General features: G+C 40.1%; 1 protein-coding gene and 1 long non-coding RNA gene across 4 annotated transcripts in view; one reads left to right on the top strand and one right to left on the bottom strand.

Moving 5' to 3' along the window:
• The window catches only part of LOC143019609 (uncharacterized), a 24,053-nt gene extending 23,038 nt beyond the window's left edge, over window positions 1-1,015 (top strand). For both annotated transcript variants that reach the window (XM_076175408.1, XM_076175409.1), the window contains exon 5: window positions 1-1,015. This exon is cut by the window's left edge and continues 833 nt beyond it. The gene's annotated coding sequence lies outside the window, so the exon portion shown is untranslated.
• Window positions 1-13,106, bottom strand: part of LOC143019610 (uncharacterized) — a 14,850-nt gene extending 1,744 nt beyond the window's left edge. For both annotated transcript variants that reach the window (XR_012965836.1, XR_012965837.1), the window contains exons 1-2: window positions 12,800-13,106; window positions 12,122-12,292 (exon numbers count right to left, since the gene is read on the bottom strand). This is a non-coding gene — a long non-coding RNA (uncharacterized LOC143019610). The remainder of the gene's footprint in view (window positions 1-12,121; window positions 12,293-12,799) is intronic.
• Between the last annotated feature and the right edge of the window lie 4,394 nt (window positions 13,107-17,500).

Below are 17,500 nucleotides of genomic sequence, written 5' to 3'. Positions count from 1 at the left end.
ACCATTCTCGATGATGGCCTTTTGGTAGATTTATCTCAGCTTCCATAGGTCACCGCAACACAGACTAAAGATTTTTACCATAAATCAACTATGATAAGATTGACAGTAATTTATTTTGACAGAATCAATACCCTACTAGACTAAGCCCAACACCAAAGACAGACAACAGACGTGCTCTGAAATTTCGACAAGTACCACATCCACTAGAAATCTATATTCCATACTTTACCCCAAACATATTTACCATAAAAAAAATCACAAAATTTCTTAGAGACGTTTTCGTTAGGAACTGTATAAATCAACGAAAATTTACTACACAAAACCTTGACAAATAGCAGATGAACATTAGGAATAAACATGAAAATGACACCTCATTTGCATTTTCGAACACTTTTAACCGACAGGGACGTACGATTTGTATCGGAGTCCATGACGCAATGACAAACAACTGAGTATTTTTACGGACACTAAAGCCTGACCTATCACGACTAGAAATGCATGTATGCAACGTCAAAGGCAAGCCGTGGGGAATAGCATCCATCGACGTTGTGTAGGTGAAGTGTCCCGCCCCATGGAACGTGCTCCCAGTTGATGATGAACAGTGAGGAGAGCTCTATTCCTATGGCTATGATACATCTTGGATCTGGTTCGGATGTCCGAACGAATACATATTCCGCTCCATATTTAGACTATGACCTATAACTTATAAGGACACGAAATGAGACACTATTGACAGATGAAATAAAGTTTTAAGCGCAAGCATTTAAACACTAAATGCGCAACCACAGCACACGTGAAATACTTTTCATCTCTGAGTGGTTTTTCTGCTCAAGAAAATTACAGACCTCACAATATAAACAGACTAGTCGACAAAGCCAGTACTAACTCTTATTTAAGACTTGTAAGATAAGGGAAATTGTTACTATGTATTTATTTTTCAAAACTTGAGGCTAACGCTGGTCGGAGTCTTTGTGTTTGATACTATTGTTGATGAAAATTTAAATAAAAAATAAGAGAGTCATTGAAGCCTTGGATTTTTTCCCTAAACATAATACCGTGTAATCATATTTGACAACAATAAAAGATATGTACATATTTTCAAATAAAAGGCAACTAAATTAGAATCTACTAGACGGAGGGGTTCAAATTGGAAAACACTGCATTCTTATTTACGTAGTAATTATATATTTTCTTTCTCCTGTTACGAAAATAAAGCCAATAAAAGTACATTAAATCACAAGATTCTGCAATAAATATCTCAAGAAACATACCAAAGCAGAGACATTTGGCAATTATCTGTTTTTTATGGATGTGGTACAGATGAGAGTAAAAGGGAAGAGATAGGCAGTATGCTTGTGAGGAGAAAGATGGATGTACTGGTTTTGAGTGAAACTAAAATGAAAGGAAATGGCAACTGTGAGTTTGGGAGTGTAGCTGGGAGGTACTCAGGAGTGAAGAGGGGACGAGGGAAAGAAGGGGTGGCTATACTAGTTAGTGAAGAGATAAGTAATTGGGTAGTGGAGTGGAAGGAGGTGTCATCAAGGTAAATGTGGATGAAGGTGAAGCTGGGAAGGAAGATGTGGGTTTTTGTAAGTGCGTATGGGCCTGTTAGTGAGAAGAACGTAGAGGAAAGGGAGACATTCTGGGTAGATATCAATGAGTGCATAGAGGGATTAGGGAGAAATGTCAATGCAGTTGTATTGGGAGACCTAAATGCTAGGGTAGGAAATGAACCAATTGACGGAGTGATTGGAAAAATCGTAGTGGAGAGTTGATGGTGGAGATGTGTCTTGAAAGAGAGTTGATGATAGCAAATACAGTGTTTAAGAAGAAAGTCAAGCATAAATACACATGGGAGAGGGTGGTGGATGGAAGGGTGGCAGATAGAGCGTTAACGGACTATATAGTGGTGACTAGGAGTATGGTAGGAAGAGTTAAGGATGTACATGTTCTAAGGGGAGTGGGGGAATATCAGATCATTTCCCGGTGGAAGGTAAATTGAGAGTGGAGAATAGGTGAAGAAAGAGGAAAAGGGCAGAAGGTAGGGAGGTACCTAGAGTGAACTGCTTAAAAGAAAAAAAAGGAGAATGAGTATAAGAAGAAGTTGAGAGAGGAGTGGGAGAGAGTAAAGGGTAGAGTAGAACTAGGAGTGGAGGAAGAATGGGGATGGTTCAAGGAGGGAGTCATAAGATGTGCAAAGATGGTGTGTGGAACAAGGAGGGCGGGAGGAAATAGAAAGAAGGATAGTGAGTGGTGGGATGAGGAAGCAAGGAAGGGTGTAGAAGAGAAGAAGAAGGCATTCATAGATTGGCTACAAATTAGGACGTGGGAATCGTATGAGAGGTACAAAGTAAACAGGAAGTTAAGCATAAGATAAAGGAAGCAAAGAGGAGAGCAGATGTGAAATGGGGAAAGAGTATGACAGAAAATTTTGAAAGTAATAAAAAGATGTTTTGGAAGGAAGTTAAAAGAGGAAGAGGAGGCAAATCAAGTAGAGAAGAATAGGTAAAAGGTGCAGATGGAGAGCAGCTGTTAAGATGATGAGAGCAGGTAAGGCACCTGGGTTGGATGGATGCCATGCAGAATGTCTGAAGAAAGGAGGTACAGTTATGGTGGACTGGCTGGTGAGGTTATTTAATGTTTGTTTAAGTGAGGGTAGAGTGCCAGAAGACTGGAGGAGTGCCTGTATAGTTCCACTTCACAAAGGAAAGGGGGACAAGTGTGAGTGTAGTAGTTACAGAGGGATCAGCTTGTAGAGTCTAGTTGGGAAGGCTTATGGGAGGGTCTTGAATGAGAGGATTAGGAGAGGAACAGAGGGAGTAATTGGTGAGGAGCAGTGTGGCTTTAGGAAAGGTAGGGGATGTGTAGATCAGATTTTTGTGGTAAGACAGATATGTGAGAAAGCTATAGGAAAAGGTAAGGATGTTTTTTGGGCTTTTGTGGATCTGGAAAAGGCTTACGACAGGGTAGACTGGAAGGCACTGTGGGAGGTACTGCAGATATATGGGATAGGAGGAAAGCTGTTCAGAGCAATCAAGAGTTTTTATGAGAGTAGTAGAGCTTGCGTTAGGATTAGAAATGGAGAGAGTGAGTGGTTTGAGGTAAAGGTGGGACTTCGTCAGGGATGTGTTATGTCGCCCTGGCTGTTGAATCTTTACATGGATGGGTTGGTGCGAGAGGTGAATGCAAGGGTAGTGGGTCAGGGGTTGGAGATGATTAAAGAAAATGGAGAAAAGTGGGAGGTGAGCCAGCTGTTGTTTGCCGACGACACTGCGCTTGTAGCAGGATCAGAGGAGGGATTGAGGACGTTAGTGACAGAGTTTGAGAAGGTGTGTGAAAGAAGGAAGCTTAAGATAAATGTGGGCAAAAGTAAGGTGATGAGATGTACAAGGGGAGAGAGTGACAGTAGGCTGGAAGTGAGCATTAAGGGCGAGAAACTGGAGGAGGTGGATAGTTTTAGATACTTGGGTGCGAATGTGACAGGAAAGGGAGGAATGAGGATGGAGGTAGAATGTAGATTGAGAGAAGCGAGTAAATGCCTTGGTGGATTAAAAAGTGTAATGAAAAATAGACATCTGGAAATGGATGCTAAGAGGATGTTATATGAAGGAGTGATTGTGCCAACAGCAATGTACGGGGCGGAAACATGGAGCATGAGAGAGGAAGAGAGAAGGAGTTTGAATGTGTTTGAGATAAAATGTCTGAGAAATATGATAGGGGTTACTAGGCTAGATAGAGTGAGAAATGCGGGGGTGAGGAGGAGAACAGGGGTGGAAAAGGAGCTGGGAGATAGGGTTGATGAAAGAGTATTGGGATGGTTTGGACACATGGAAAGAATGAGTGAAAAAGATTAGTAAAAGAAGTGTGGAAGGCGGAGGTGGAAGGATGGGGTAAAAGGGGCTTTACAAAAGAGAGGAATGTCTGTAAAGGAAGGACGGGAGAGGACAGAAGTTAGGGGTGAATGGAGAAGGGTTGTGTATAGATGAGGCTGTGATGCATGAGGGCGAGTGGGTGGGGGATGGGGGGTGAGGAAGTATGTATGAGAAAAATTTTGACGCTGCCCGAAGGAATTTCTCCCCGTCTTCTCCTTTCCTGCATGAGGGGACGGAGAGGGGGGGGTCGCCGAATTTATGAAGCGGCCTTGCTGTGGATGTGCTGTGTCTTTTGACACTGCTTCTGACCCAGGGCAGTGGACAGGATGCAGGGATGACCCGTCATCCAGGAGGTGCCAAGATAGGAGGGAGGGAGGAGGGTGGAGGGGAGTGGAATATATGGGAAATGAAATGAGTGGGAGTGATTTCTATGCCTATTTCTTTTTGGCTACTCCCCGTGTAAGAGGGAAAAAGCCTTGGTATATGTATGTGTATATATGTATATATGTATATATATATATATACATATATATATATATATATATATATATATATATATATATATATATATATTCATGAGAAATTCTCTAGTAAACAGCGACATCAATCAGACAATCTCCATAACCGTCGCGCAGAAGATTCGAACCCGCTGCTTCTGGACCCAAGAGAAGCTCCATAACACCCGCCTTAGACCACTCGACCACCGACGATATAAAACCGTACGAACTCAGAACCTATCTGGTTCCCGAGATTGGGGAGGGCGCTAACTGCTCCTCCATATAGCCTCCATTTCACCATACGGCCAATCGCACTCGTAGGAGGGGTAAGGACCGGAACGAATTCCTTTCACGCTTGTCGCCATCGTAACTTTATGAGAAATTCGCTAGTAAACAGCGACATCAATCAGACAATCTCCATGACCGTCGCGCAGAGGATTCAATCCCGCTGCTTCTGGACCCAAGAGAGGCTTCCATAGCACCCGCCTTAGACCACTCGACCACCGACGATATAAAACCGTACGAACTCAGAACCTATCTGGTTCCCAAGATTGGGGAGGGCGCTAACTGCTCCCCCGTATAACCTCCATTTCACCATACGGTTAATCGTACTCGTGGGAGGGGTAAGGACCAGAATTAATCCCTTTCATGCTTCTCACAATCGTATCTATATGAGATATTCGCTAGTAAACAGCGACATCAATCAGACAATCTCCATGACCGTCGCGCAGAGAATTTGAACCCGCTGCTTCTGGACCCAAGAGAGGCTCCATAGCACCCGCCTTAGACCACTCGACCACCGACGATATAAAACCGTACGAACTCAGAACCTATCTGGTTCCCGAGATTGGGGAGGGCGCTAACTGCTCCTCCATATAGCCCCCATTTCACCATACGGTTAATCGCACTCGTGGGAGGGGTAAGGACCGGACCGAATCCCTTTCACGTACGGTTTTATATCATCGGTGGTCGACGATATAAAACCGGCAACATTTTTATGCCGTCATTCAGACCATACTACATCATCAGTGGGAAAAATATTATCCAACCACCTGCGGAATAGTACTCCCGACTCTAAGCAGTATTCCTCCAACAACTCACTAACACTCTCCACTCATACAAATCATTCAAATCCCTTAAGTCAGGGTCAACTCTTTGTAAGTCACATAGACTTCTTGCTTCCACCTCCTTCTCTCCCATGAACAAACGAGTCAAGTCATACACTTCCGACTCACTTTCTCGTTCCTCTCGGAACAGGGACCTCAAATCAGCCTCTGTCTCGACCTGGGTGCTTTCGCTAAGGATTTTCCCTCACATTTAGGTTTTCCACAGCCTTCCCCCTTTCGAGACCTTTATTGGCCTTACTTGGTCCTTAGACCCTTCTCTCTATTCAGCTATGGCTCTTGTGACCGCGCAAATCGGCAGTAATCCTGGATGCTCTTTTTCAAATTGTTCAGTTTCTTCCCAAACAATGGGTGTATCTGACACTATGGGTGTGGGTCACATCTTCCCATAATGACTTCCCATAATGACTTCAACACCTTCTACTGGCGACTGATCTACTAATCCCACCATTGCCTGTCCTTGATATAGAGGCGATTGTGTATCTACCTCTACCAAAGGTACCATAGCTAGGCCTCCTAGGGAGCCTATAATCACACTCCCTCCTACTATTAAGCTATCAAGCTTAACTGATTGGAGTGTTCCCGAGTCTCTCAGGATTGTCACCCTTTTTCTCTTATCTCCCTTTGAGGAGACCGTTCCTTGGAAAAGGAACGGTTTATATCCTTTCAAGTGTGGTTTCACCTCATCCTTTCCTTTGCCGTCTGTGACAGCGGTTCTCATGAGGGCTACTACTTTGGCGGCCTCCTTTTCTCCCTCTCCCTGGACCTCACCCTCTGTATGGGTGTCCTATCTACCTATAGCCACCATAGGCCTAACACTTTCTATCTCGGTTCTTCTCTTCCAACAATCCCTCGCCAGGTGGCCTACTTTCCTGCAGTAGTAACATGACACGCTCTGCGATGACTTACTATAGTCACCTTTGTTGATCACTGTAGATTTCGTAGGTGGCCCACCTAATGAGTTGGATTTTGAGGATTACAAAGAAGAATAAGGAGACCTTTTGGTCCATAACTAGTTTGGATGCAATATATATATATATATATATATATATATATATATATATATATATATATATATATATATATATATAAAATGAATGAATAGGTAAATAAGTAAATAAATAAATAAATAAAATTATAATATTATAAACAATGATAAATAAAATAAGTAAATACATAAAGAGGTAAAGTTGAATAATAATCAAGCTGATAAATAGTAAATAATAGTAAATTGACAGATAAATAATAATAAATGATAATCAAGGAAATAACAGTAAACACAAATAATAACAAACAAATAGATATATAATATGAAATAAATGGCAGTCAGCATTACAGCATCTTGCTTAGGTGTTTATTTAAACGAATCTTAAAGCTAAGAACTGAACTGCATTGCACTGCCTCTGTAGGAAGTTTATTCCATTCATTAACTACACGGTTGGCAAAGTTGTTTCTACTTTCTTCCAATTTAAATATATTTACTGATAGTTTGAGACCATTATTTCTTGTCGGATTCTCATTCAGTGTGTAAATGTTGTCACTTTTGATGTTTGGGAAAAACAGATTGATATGTTTTAGTTGATTTTCGTATGATTTATTTTTCATATTTGGAATCAGTTTTGTGGCTCACCGTTGTACTTTTTCCAATCTATCAATGTCTTTAATGAGATTCGGTGACCATATGGAAACAGTATATTCCAAATGTGAACGAATTAACGATTTGTATAACATGTTAATGAGAGATAAACGTTTGAAGTCAAAACATCGCGTAATCAGTCCTAGAACCTTATTTGCTTTCTCAGAGGCTGAGATACACTGCTTAGATGATTTGAGATCGTTACTGATAATTACGCCGAGATCCTTTTCACTACCCACTTTTGCCAACGAATTTCCAAATAACTTGTAATCGTACTTACTGTTATTTTTGCCTATGTGCATAACCTTGCATTTATTTGTGTTAAAGTTCCTTAGCCACTTTTCAGACCACTGCTGTAGTTTATCTGAATTTTCTTAAATATCTGATTGATCATTTGCTATTCCGCACAGTTTTGTATCATCAGCAAATTTGGAAACAATAGATTCCAGTCCGTGGTCTATACCATTTATATATACTATGAATAGAAGTAGCCCAAGAACGGAACATTTATCCATCTAGAAGTTTTGCCATTTAGAACAACTCTCTTTTCGATCGTTCAACCAATTACTAGTCCAACTTAATAGGTTACCATTTATTCCATGTGAAGCTAATTTAAAAAGTAGTCTTTCGTAGGGGACAGTATCAACAGCTTTTGTAAAGTCTGGATATATATATATATATATATATATATATATGTATGTATGTATGCGTGTGTGTATTTACCTAGTTGTATTTACCTAGTTGTATTTTACGGGAAGGGGAGCTATGCTCGTGAGGTCCCGTCTTCATTTCTCATTTTATCTAAACAATTTTTAAATTCATGTATTGTTTTTGCACACACCACTTTCTCATCTAACTTGTTCCAACTGTCTATTACTCTGTGAGGAAAGCTGTTCTTTTTCAAATCTCTTCTATAGCTGTCTTTTTTTATTTTCTTTCCGTGTCCTCTTGTATTTCTGTCATCCCATTTTATCAGATTCTCTCTATCAGTAATTTCTATGACTTTCATGATTCTGTAAATAGCTATCAAATCTCCTCTCTCTCTTCTTTGCTCTAGTGTCTGTAGTTCAAGTTTTTGTAGTCTCTCTTCATATGATAGTTTTGAGAGTGTTGGTGCCAGTTTTGTAATTGCTCTTTGTATTCTTTCAAGTTTTTTTTATACATTTTTTTGTACTTGGTGACCATATTGTTGCTGCATATTCTAATCTTGGTCTTATCAGAGTGATTAGGATTTTCCTCACCATTTCTTCATCCAGGTATGTAAATGCCACTTTGATTGTTCTTATTAAATTATAAGTTTCTCCAAAAATCTTATTTATATGTTTCTCAGGTGACATATTATTCATAACAATGACTCCCAGGTCCTTCTCATTTTCTACTTTTTTTATTCCCTCTTCTCCCAAATTATATGATCCTGTTATTCTGTTTTTGCTTTTTCCAAATTCCATTATACTACACTTTTTTGTATTGAACTCCATCTCCAACTTCTTACTCCATTCCTGTACTTTATTTAGATCTCTCTGTAGTGATTCACAATCTTCTTCAGTTTTCACTCTTTTCAGTAGTTTTGCATCGTCTGCAAAGAAGCTCATATAGCTTTCAATTCCTTCATCCATATCATTAATATATATAGCAAACATTATTGGGGCCAGAACTGTTCCCTGCGGGACACCGCTTATTACTTCATTCCATTTTGAGTGCTGGTTTCTTATCACTACTCTCATTTTTCTTTCTTGCAAAAAGTCTTCCATCCAATTTAGTAATTTACCTTGTATTCCTCCTTCAGATTCTAGTTTCTTAAGCAACTTCTTATGTGGTACTTTGTCAAAAGCTTTTTTTAGGTCTAGAAATGCACAATCAGCCCATCCATCTCTTTCTTGTATTATATCTATTAGCCTTGAATAGAAACATATTAAATTGGTGACGCATGATCGTCCTTGTCTGAATCCAAATTGCCTTGGATTTAGTACGTTGTTTTTTTCCAAGTATTTTACCCATCTATTTTTGATAATTCTTTCACAAATTTTTGCTATTGTACTTGTTAGAGAGACTGGTCTATAGTTGGTAGGTTCTTCTTTATTTCCTCCTTTATATATAGGTACTATATTTGCTTTTTTCCAATCTTCTGGAACTTTTCCTTCTTTCAAGGAACTGCTTATTATGCTATGTATTTTGTCTGCCAGTTCATTCCTGCATTCTTTCAGAATCCAGTTTTGCTATTTCATCTGGTCCATGTGATTTTCTGACATCAAGATTACTCAATTGTATCAATATTTCATTCATTGATACTTCTATTTTTTCTATATGGGGGACTTTCTCTTTCCATTCAGTCTCTTCAGGTTGTATGTTCTCCCTTGTAAACACTGATTTAAAATGTTTGTTCATAATTTCCGCCATTTCCATTTCCTCAGTGTATTCAACTCCCCCTTGTCTTAATTTCTCCAAGTCCTGTTTGTTTTTCAGTTTATTGTTTACAAATCTGTAGAATAGTTTTGGTTGATCTTTACATTTTTCTATGACGTCTTTTTCATATTTTCTCTTTTCCTCTCTGCACGTTTGTACATATTCATTTCTATAACTGGTATATATTTTCCATTTTTCAGGTTTTCTGTCTTTTTTCCATCTGGTCCAGGCTTTGTCTCTTTTGTCTTTTAACTCCCTACAACTTTTGTTGTAACAGAATTTTAAATATTCATTTTCTTGTTTTTGTCTTGGGACATACTTTTCCACTCCTTTTTTGTAAATTTTTGTCAAAATATTCCATTTCTTTTCCACTGATGTTTCTTCTTTGTATATTTCTTCCCAGTTTTCTTGTTGAAAGAATTCTCTTATTTCATCAAAGTTTGTTTTTTCATACATCATTCTTCCTTTTCTATATTGTTCATTTCTTTTCATATATTTTTCTTCATTAAGTTCCAGTTCAATCAATATGTGGTCACTTTTACCTATTGGTGTTTTATATTCAATCTTGTCCACTATTCTAGGTTCAGATGTAATTATTAAGTCTAGCCTCGATGGTTCTTCTTCATTTCTATACCTAGTGTTCTCCTGTATCCATTGTGTCATTGTGTGGTCAATAATCATCTCAAGTAGAGCATTTCCCCATGAGTCATCTCCACCCTTTACTGTCATTTCTTCCCAGCAGATTTCTTTGCAATTAAAGTCGCCCATCATAACTATTCTTCCTCCATCTTCCATTATTTTATTTAATGTTATCTTTGTGTCCTCTAACATACTTTTATGTTCACTCTCCTCCCATGAGGCTGTTTTTTGGAGGCACATAATTGATCACAAATTTTCTGCTCTTCTTATCTCTGTCTTCCACTTCTATCATAATCATCTCTACTGTATTCTTTCCATATATGACACCTTTCACGTTTATATCCTTCTTAGTCAGGAACATAACTCCACCCCCTTGCTTTTTCTCTCTGTTTCTAATCCAATAATTGTATGCATCATGTCCTACACTGTTGGGTGGTAGTGGGCCTTTTAATTTTGTTTCTACAATTCCCATTATGTCCGGTTCTTTTTCTTTCAAATAATCATTCAGCTCATTCAATCCTGTTATTAATCCATCTATATTTGTGTAAGACACTCTTAGTTTTCTGCCACTTCCATTGTGTTCTCTGTTTCCCTTATGTTTTTCTTTTGTATGTCGAACTTCCTTAGTTTCATGTTCACTACTCTCCAATAGAATCTCTCTTTCTCTGACTCCGTTCTGTTCTCGTTTTTTGCCTTAGCTTCCAGTCTTTTCTGCTTTTCTTCCTCTCTTTCCTCTTTATTCATTTCTCTTTTTATCCATATCTTTTTGTATTGTTCACTTGTTGCTAGTTTCCCTGTTTTGGATAAGATATTCTCTGCCGTTGTTTGTGACTTGAATTTAATCTTAATTGGTCTGGTCTTGTCTGTGCTATACTTTCCGAGTCTAAATTTCTCTTCGATTTGTTTCATAATTTCTGGTTCATCTTCCTGAACTGATTCTAGTAATTGGCTTACTTTTTCATTTTCCTCTTTGATTCTTGTGGTTCTATCTGTGTTGTGTTTCTCTTCCATTCCTAATATAATTATACATTTCTTCTTGTCTGCTAAATCTCTTACTATATTCTCCTTTTGTCTCATCACTTTAATAACTGAGTCTTCAGTATGTTCTTTCAATTGCTGTTTGACTATGTCAGTGAATGAAACCTTATTTCCTTCTTGGGCTTTCTTCCAATTTTTACTTTCTTTAGCTATCGTTTCTCTGTTTTCTTTACTATTCTTCTTCAATTCCTCATTCTCCACCTTTACATCTCTTAACTGTCTTTTTAGGTCTTCTATTTCATCAGTTAAGTTTTTATTCGCCTTTTCTAGTTCTTCCAATCTTTCAACCCTTTGTAAAATGGTGTTCATATGACCTAACCTACTCTCCAAGTCCTCGATCACATTATCAACCTTCTTCTCTAGTCTTGTCAGTCGGGGGGGGTTTGTGTCCCCCCCACTCCCTTGAAAACCCTTGAAAATATTCTCATCACTTTCTACTGTATTGTTCCTATCTATACTTCTAATCTTTACATTCTTATTAGACATTCCGTCGTCCTCCAGCTCGTCTTGCGGTCGCTTGTTTACTTTTCGGCGGTCTGTTAGGACCAAGTCCTCTACTTCCTCATTACCTTCCATTTCCCCAGCAATCCCTCCCCTTCTCCTCTTTCCTTACTTTCCCACTACCCCACGAGCAATTTCCCCCCACCCTGTAAATACAAAAAGGCACTTCTCTTTGCGTTGGGATCCACAATCTGCACTTTTCTTCAGAACGTTCTTCAAGCCGTCCGTTCGTTGAAAGTGTGTGTGTGTGTGTGTGTGTGTGTGTGTGTGTGTGTGTGTGTGTGTGTGTGTGTGTGTGTGTGTGTGTGTGTGTGTGTGTGTGTGTGTGTGTGTGTGTGTGTGTGCGTGTGTGTGTGCGTGTGCGCTTGCGCTCGTGTGTGTGTGCAAACAAATATAGACATGAAAAATTACCTCTAGATTGAAAAGTAGCTTTCTCTGATGACCAACACATGTTTAGATCGTCCACAAACAACCTGTTGTAAAGCAGCGGCGACCGCATCCTGGCACTGTTGTTCACCATGTGCCCAACTCGTCATAAGAGACGTTAGTAGGAGCAGAGCAGGGAAATCCATCGTGTTAAACCTGTCAAGTTTAGGAAATAGGAATTAATTCTCTCCTCACAGTAAGACAAGCTTTGTTCTGTGAGTCAGAAGAAGGCAGGACCCTTAAAAAACAAATTATACCATTGTACCCTGCACTGAAATGAAATGCTCATCTGGAGGAGAGGAATTTCCTCTCTGACAAAAAAAATCTGTCCTGACAAGTTATATTCATCACATATTTTGAGCCTCTGTAATAGGTACAATATAATGCAAAAGAAAAATGTACAGACAGGTGGAACTTCTGAAAATGAGAATCTAAAATATACTGAAGAAGGCTCAGGAGAAATTGGAAAAAGTGAGGTATCAAGGAAAAATACTGAAAGGTTGAGCTCCCCGAAAAAAGGCAGATAAGAGCAATTACTAAGAATGGACCATGTCAAGTTGAGCACCGAAGAAGCTCATAGTAAGGCATAGTAGAGCAAACATTTTGCTCGCATTACTAAAGTACGAAGGAGATCAGAAAAGAACAAAGGTTGTGAAACCTCACCGTAAGACAAAATCTCCGTGGCTGAAAATGACATTTGGTACATTTATCGCAAACTGTTTTCCAAAGCAGGAAATCTAGCTAGCACACACAGTTGAGGGACCGAATTAGTAAAGTAGTTCATTAGTGTATATGTGATTTCTCTACAAGAGCGAAAGTTGTATTTGTATTGACTGAATCCATGAAGATGAAAGAGAGAATGCTTTGTAGCTAGACAGTGTGGCATCTGTAGTCTTATCGCAAGGTGTCCATTTGGTTCATATTCTAACACAGTTCAAGTCAGCCCTTCCAAAAGGGCGCGAAAACTCGTCTCGTGGCTCTCCTCCTCCTCCTACTGCTGTTGTATATATAGTCGATGGTCACTTCACCTTTGTTCCCTATGATAACACGATGTGGCCGAAGGAGACGGAGATAGACACGCTTGAAGGTCAGACTAGGCATAGTGACACGCGATTGTGTAAAAACTCTGTCTTGCGATGAGATTAACTGCCACTGGAGATAACCGTTCACTATCTGTGGCGTCGATAGCGCTGGACTCCATCAACACGTGTACTATGTCATACCTGCATCATGTTAGTGCCGGGATATTGGAATTACTTTATTGTTGCAGTTTAGCTTTGCAAATGCTTATTGGCTCGGTGAGGGGCAATTGTCGTCTGTGGTGTTGCATTACAATTATGGACTGGGACTCGTGCAGATGTTAACATCAGAACACATTTTTCTACACACAAGATATTGAAGTTCAGATAGGTTTCCAATTTCTTTTCGCATTTCCTCTTGTTTCCCTAACTTTTCTGTAATCAATTCTATTTCCAAAGAATTTCCTCATTCCTGCAAAAATTGCTTTCCCGAGTGTGAATCTGCCTTTTCTACATAACTGATTTCTTGGTCTTGTATTTTCTCTATAGATCTAAATTTGATTAATTCATGATCACTTTTTATATGGGGACAAGAAGTTTCAGTGATTCATTTCTCTAAGTAATTTGGAAAGTAGAAAACACAAATTTGCATTCTGTAGTTTCATTTAAATCTCCTTTGCCCAATTAGGTTATTACAACGCCCATTGGTATACCAACATCGAATCTATGAACCCTCATTTCCACTTCCTCCCCACTCTTCCCACCTTGAAATATTTTCATGCAGTCAGTCATGTCTGACAATTCTTTATAAAACACCTCATCCCATGTCTTTGTCTTACGAAAAATATACTATTGTGGTCTCTTATTTTTTTCCCCCTGGTTAATAGTGTCATGTTTATCACCTCAGCCCTACTTTTTCCTCATATCACATTATCCATATTCATATCGCTCTTCACTGCTACAATAATATTGCTTCTCAGAAAAAAAGTTGATAAGTAGAGATATTTTTCATCTCCCTACTTTGGATAAGAAAAGATAGATAAACAGGAAATGAACCTATACAAAGGTACTTAGAGGCCTAAGAGCAGTATGGAGCAGTTCATCTGAATTATAAACCTCTTAGTGTCAATATCAGATAAAAAGAAAAAAGTTCCTGAAAATATATGGAATGTAAGGTACATACATATACCAAAGCTTTTTCCCCCTTACCAGGGAGGTAGCCAAAAAGGAAAAGGCATAAAATAATTCCCACCACATCCACAGCAAGGCCGCTTCATTAAATCGGCGACCTCCCTCTCCGTCCCCCCATTTAAAGGAGAGGACGGGGAGAAATTCCTTCGGGCTGCGTCAAAAATTTTGCTCACACACACTACCTCCCCCCCCAGACCCCCCGTCCATTCCACCTCATGCATCACAACATTTTCCATATACAACCATTCTCCATTCACCCCTGTCTTCTGTCCTCTCCCGTCCTTCCTCAACAGACATTCCCCTCTTCCCCAAAGCCCCCTTCACCCCATCCATCCATCTCATCCTAGGACGTCCCCTCATGTTCACTCCCTCCACATCTGCCCTCCATACCTCCTTTACTAGTCTTTCTTCACTCATTCTTTCCATGTGTCCAAACCATCCCAATACTCTTTCATCAACCCTATCTCCCAGCTCCCTTTCCATCCCTGTTCTCCTCCTCACCTCCTCATTTCTCACTCTATCTAGCCTAGTAACCCCCATCATACTTCTCAGACACTTCATCTCGAACACATTCAAGCTCCTTCTCTCTTCCTCTCTTATCTTCCATGTTTCTGCTCCATACAGTGCTGTTGGCACAATCACTCCTTCATATAGTCTCCTCTTAGCATCCATTCCCTAATGTCTATTCCTCATTATACTTTTTAATCCACCAAGGCATTTACTCGCTTCTCTCAATCTACATTCTACCTCCACCTTCACTTCAACTTTTCCTGCCACATTTGCACCCAAATATCTAAAACTATCCACTTCCTCCAGTTGCTCTCCCTTAATGCTCACTTCCAGTCTACTGCCACTTTCACCCCTTGTACATCTCATCACCTTATTTTTACCCACATTTATCTTCAGCTTTCTTCTATCACACACTCTCCCAAACTCTGTCACCAACTTCCTCAATCCCTCCTCCGATCCTGCCACAAGTGCAGTGTCGTCCGCAAACAACAGCTGGCTCACCTCCCACTTTTCTCCATTTTCTTTAACCATCTCCAATCCCTTGCCCAGCACCCTTGCATTTACCTCTCGCACTACCCCATCCATGTATAAGTTCAACAGCCAGGGTGACATAACGCATCCTTGACGAAGTCCCACCTTTACCTCAAACCACTCACTCTCTCCATTTCTAATCCTGGCACAAGCTCTACTACTCTCATAAAAACTCTTGACAGCTCCCATAAGCTTTACTCCTATCCCATATATCTGCATAACCTCCCACAGTGCCTTTCTGTCTACCCTGTCGTAAGCCTTTTCCAGATCCATAAAGGCCCAAAAAACATCCTTCCCCTTTCCTATAGCTTTCTCATATATCTGTCTTACCACAAAAATCTGATCTATACAACCTCTACCTGTCCTAAACCCACACTGCTCCTCACCAATTACTCCCTCTCTTCCTCTCCTAATCCTCTCAATCAAGATCCTCCCATAAGCCTTCCCAACTACACTTAACGAGCTAATCCCTCTGAAACTACTACATTCACACTTGTCCCCCTTTCCCTTGTAAAGTGGAACTATACAAGCACTCCTCCAGTCCTCCGGCACTATACCTTCTCTCCAGCAAACATTAAATAACCTCACCAACCAGTCCACCATCACTATACCTCCTTTTTTAAGACATTCTGCATGGCATCCATCCAGACCAGGTGCCTTACCTGCTTTCATCATCTTAACTGCTGCCTTCACTTCATCCTTCCTTATTTCTCCTCCATTTTCCTCACTCATCACTCATTTTCTTAGCATTTCCCACTGCAGCTATCTTTCCCTCCCTATCCTCCTTCACATTAAGCAACTCCCTAAAATATTCTGCCCATCTTCCCCTTACTGCCTTCTCCTCCATTATCATCTCTCCATCTGCACATTTTACCTTTTCTTCTCAATTTGATTCGCCTCCTCCTCCTCTCTGAATTTCCTTTCAAAACACCTTTTTATTACTTTCAAAATTTTATGTCATACTCTTACCCCATTTCACATCTGTTCTCCTCTTTGCCTCCTTTACCTTTTTCTTTACTTCTCTTTTCTTTTCTTTGTACGTCTCATATGACTCCCTCGTCCTATTTTGTAACCAATCTGTGTAAGCTCGCTTCTTCTCTTCTACAACCTTCTTCATTTCCTCATCCCACCATTCACTATCCTTCCTTCTTGTTCCACACACCATCTTTGCACACTTTGTGACTCCCTCCTTGAACCATCCACATTCCTCCTCCACGCCTACCTCTACTCTATCCTTCACTCCCTCCAACTCCTCCTTCAGCTTCTTCTTGTACTCCTTCTTCTTTTCCTCTTCGTTTAAAGAGTTCACTCCAAGCACTTCCCTACCTTTTGTCCCTTTCCTCTTTCTCCATCTGTCCTCCACTCTCAACTTACCTTCCACCAGAAAATGATCCGATATTCCCCAACCTCTCCCCTTAGCACATGTACATCCTAAACTCTTCCTAACATGATCCTATTTACCAATACATAGTCCATTAAAGCTCTATCTACCACCCTTCCCTCCACCACCCTCTCCCATGTGTACTTATGCTTGACTTTCTTCCGAAACACTGTATTTTCTATCATCAACTCTCTTTCTAGACACATCTCCACCATCAACTCTACACTACGATTTTTTCCTGGAACTCCACATTTCCCAACCACTCCAATTGGCTCCTTTCTTACCATAGCATTAAGGTCTCCCAGTACTATTACATTTACACTTCTACCTAAACCCTCTATGCACTCATTTAAATCTATTCAAAAGGCCTCCCTTTCTTCCTCACTCTTCTCACTGCCAGGCCCATATGCACTTACAAAAACCCACAACTCCTTTCCCAGTTTCACCTTCATCCACATTATCCTCGAAGAAACCTCCTTCCACTCCACTACACGTTTACCTATCTCTTCACTTACTAGTATAGCCACCCCTTCCCTCCCTCGCCCTCTCTTCACTCCTGATAACCTCCCACTTACACTCCCAAACTTACGATCGCCCTTCCCTTTCAGCTTAGTTTCACTCAAAGCCAACACATACATCTTTCTTCTCACAAACATACTACCTATCTCTTCCATGGAATGGAAGGTAAAAGAAGATAAACAAAGCAGGAGGAAGAGGGATAACCCCAGCAGA

Source organism: Oratosquilla oratoria, chromosome 37 (assembly GCF_046742065.1).
Source record: "Oratosquilla oratoria isolate Oo_2021 chromosome 37, ASM4674206v1, whole genome shotgun sequence".
Lineage (NCBI taxonomy): Eukaryota > Metazoa > Arthropoda > Malacostraca > Stomatopoda > Squillidae > Oratosquilla > Oratosquilla oratoria.
Note: the sequence above shows the minus strand (reverse complement) of the source record. Positions and strands in the feature narration are given on the sequence as shown.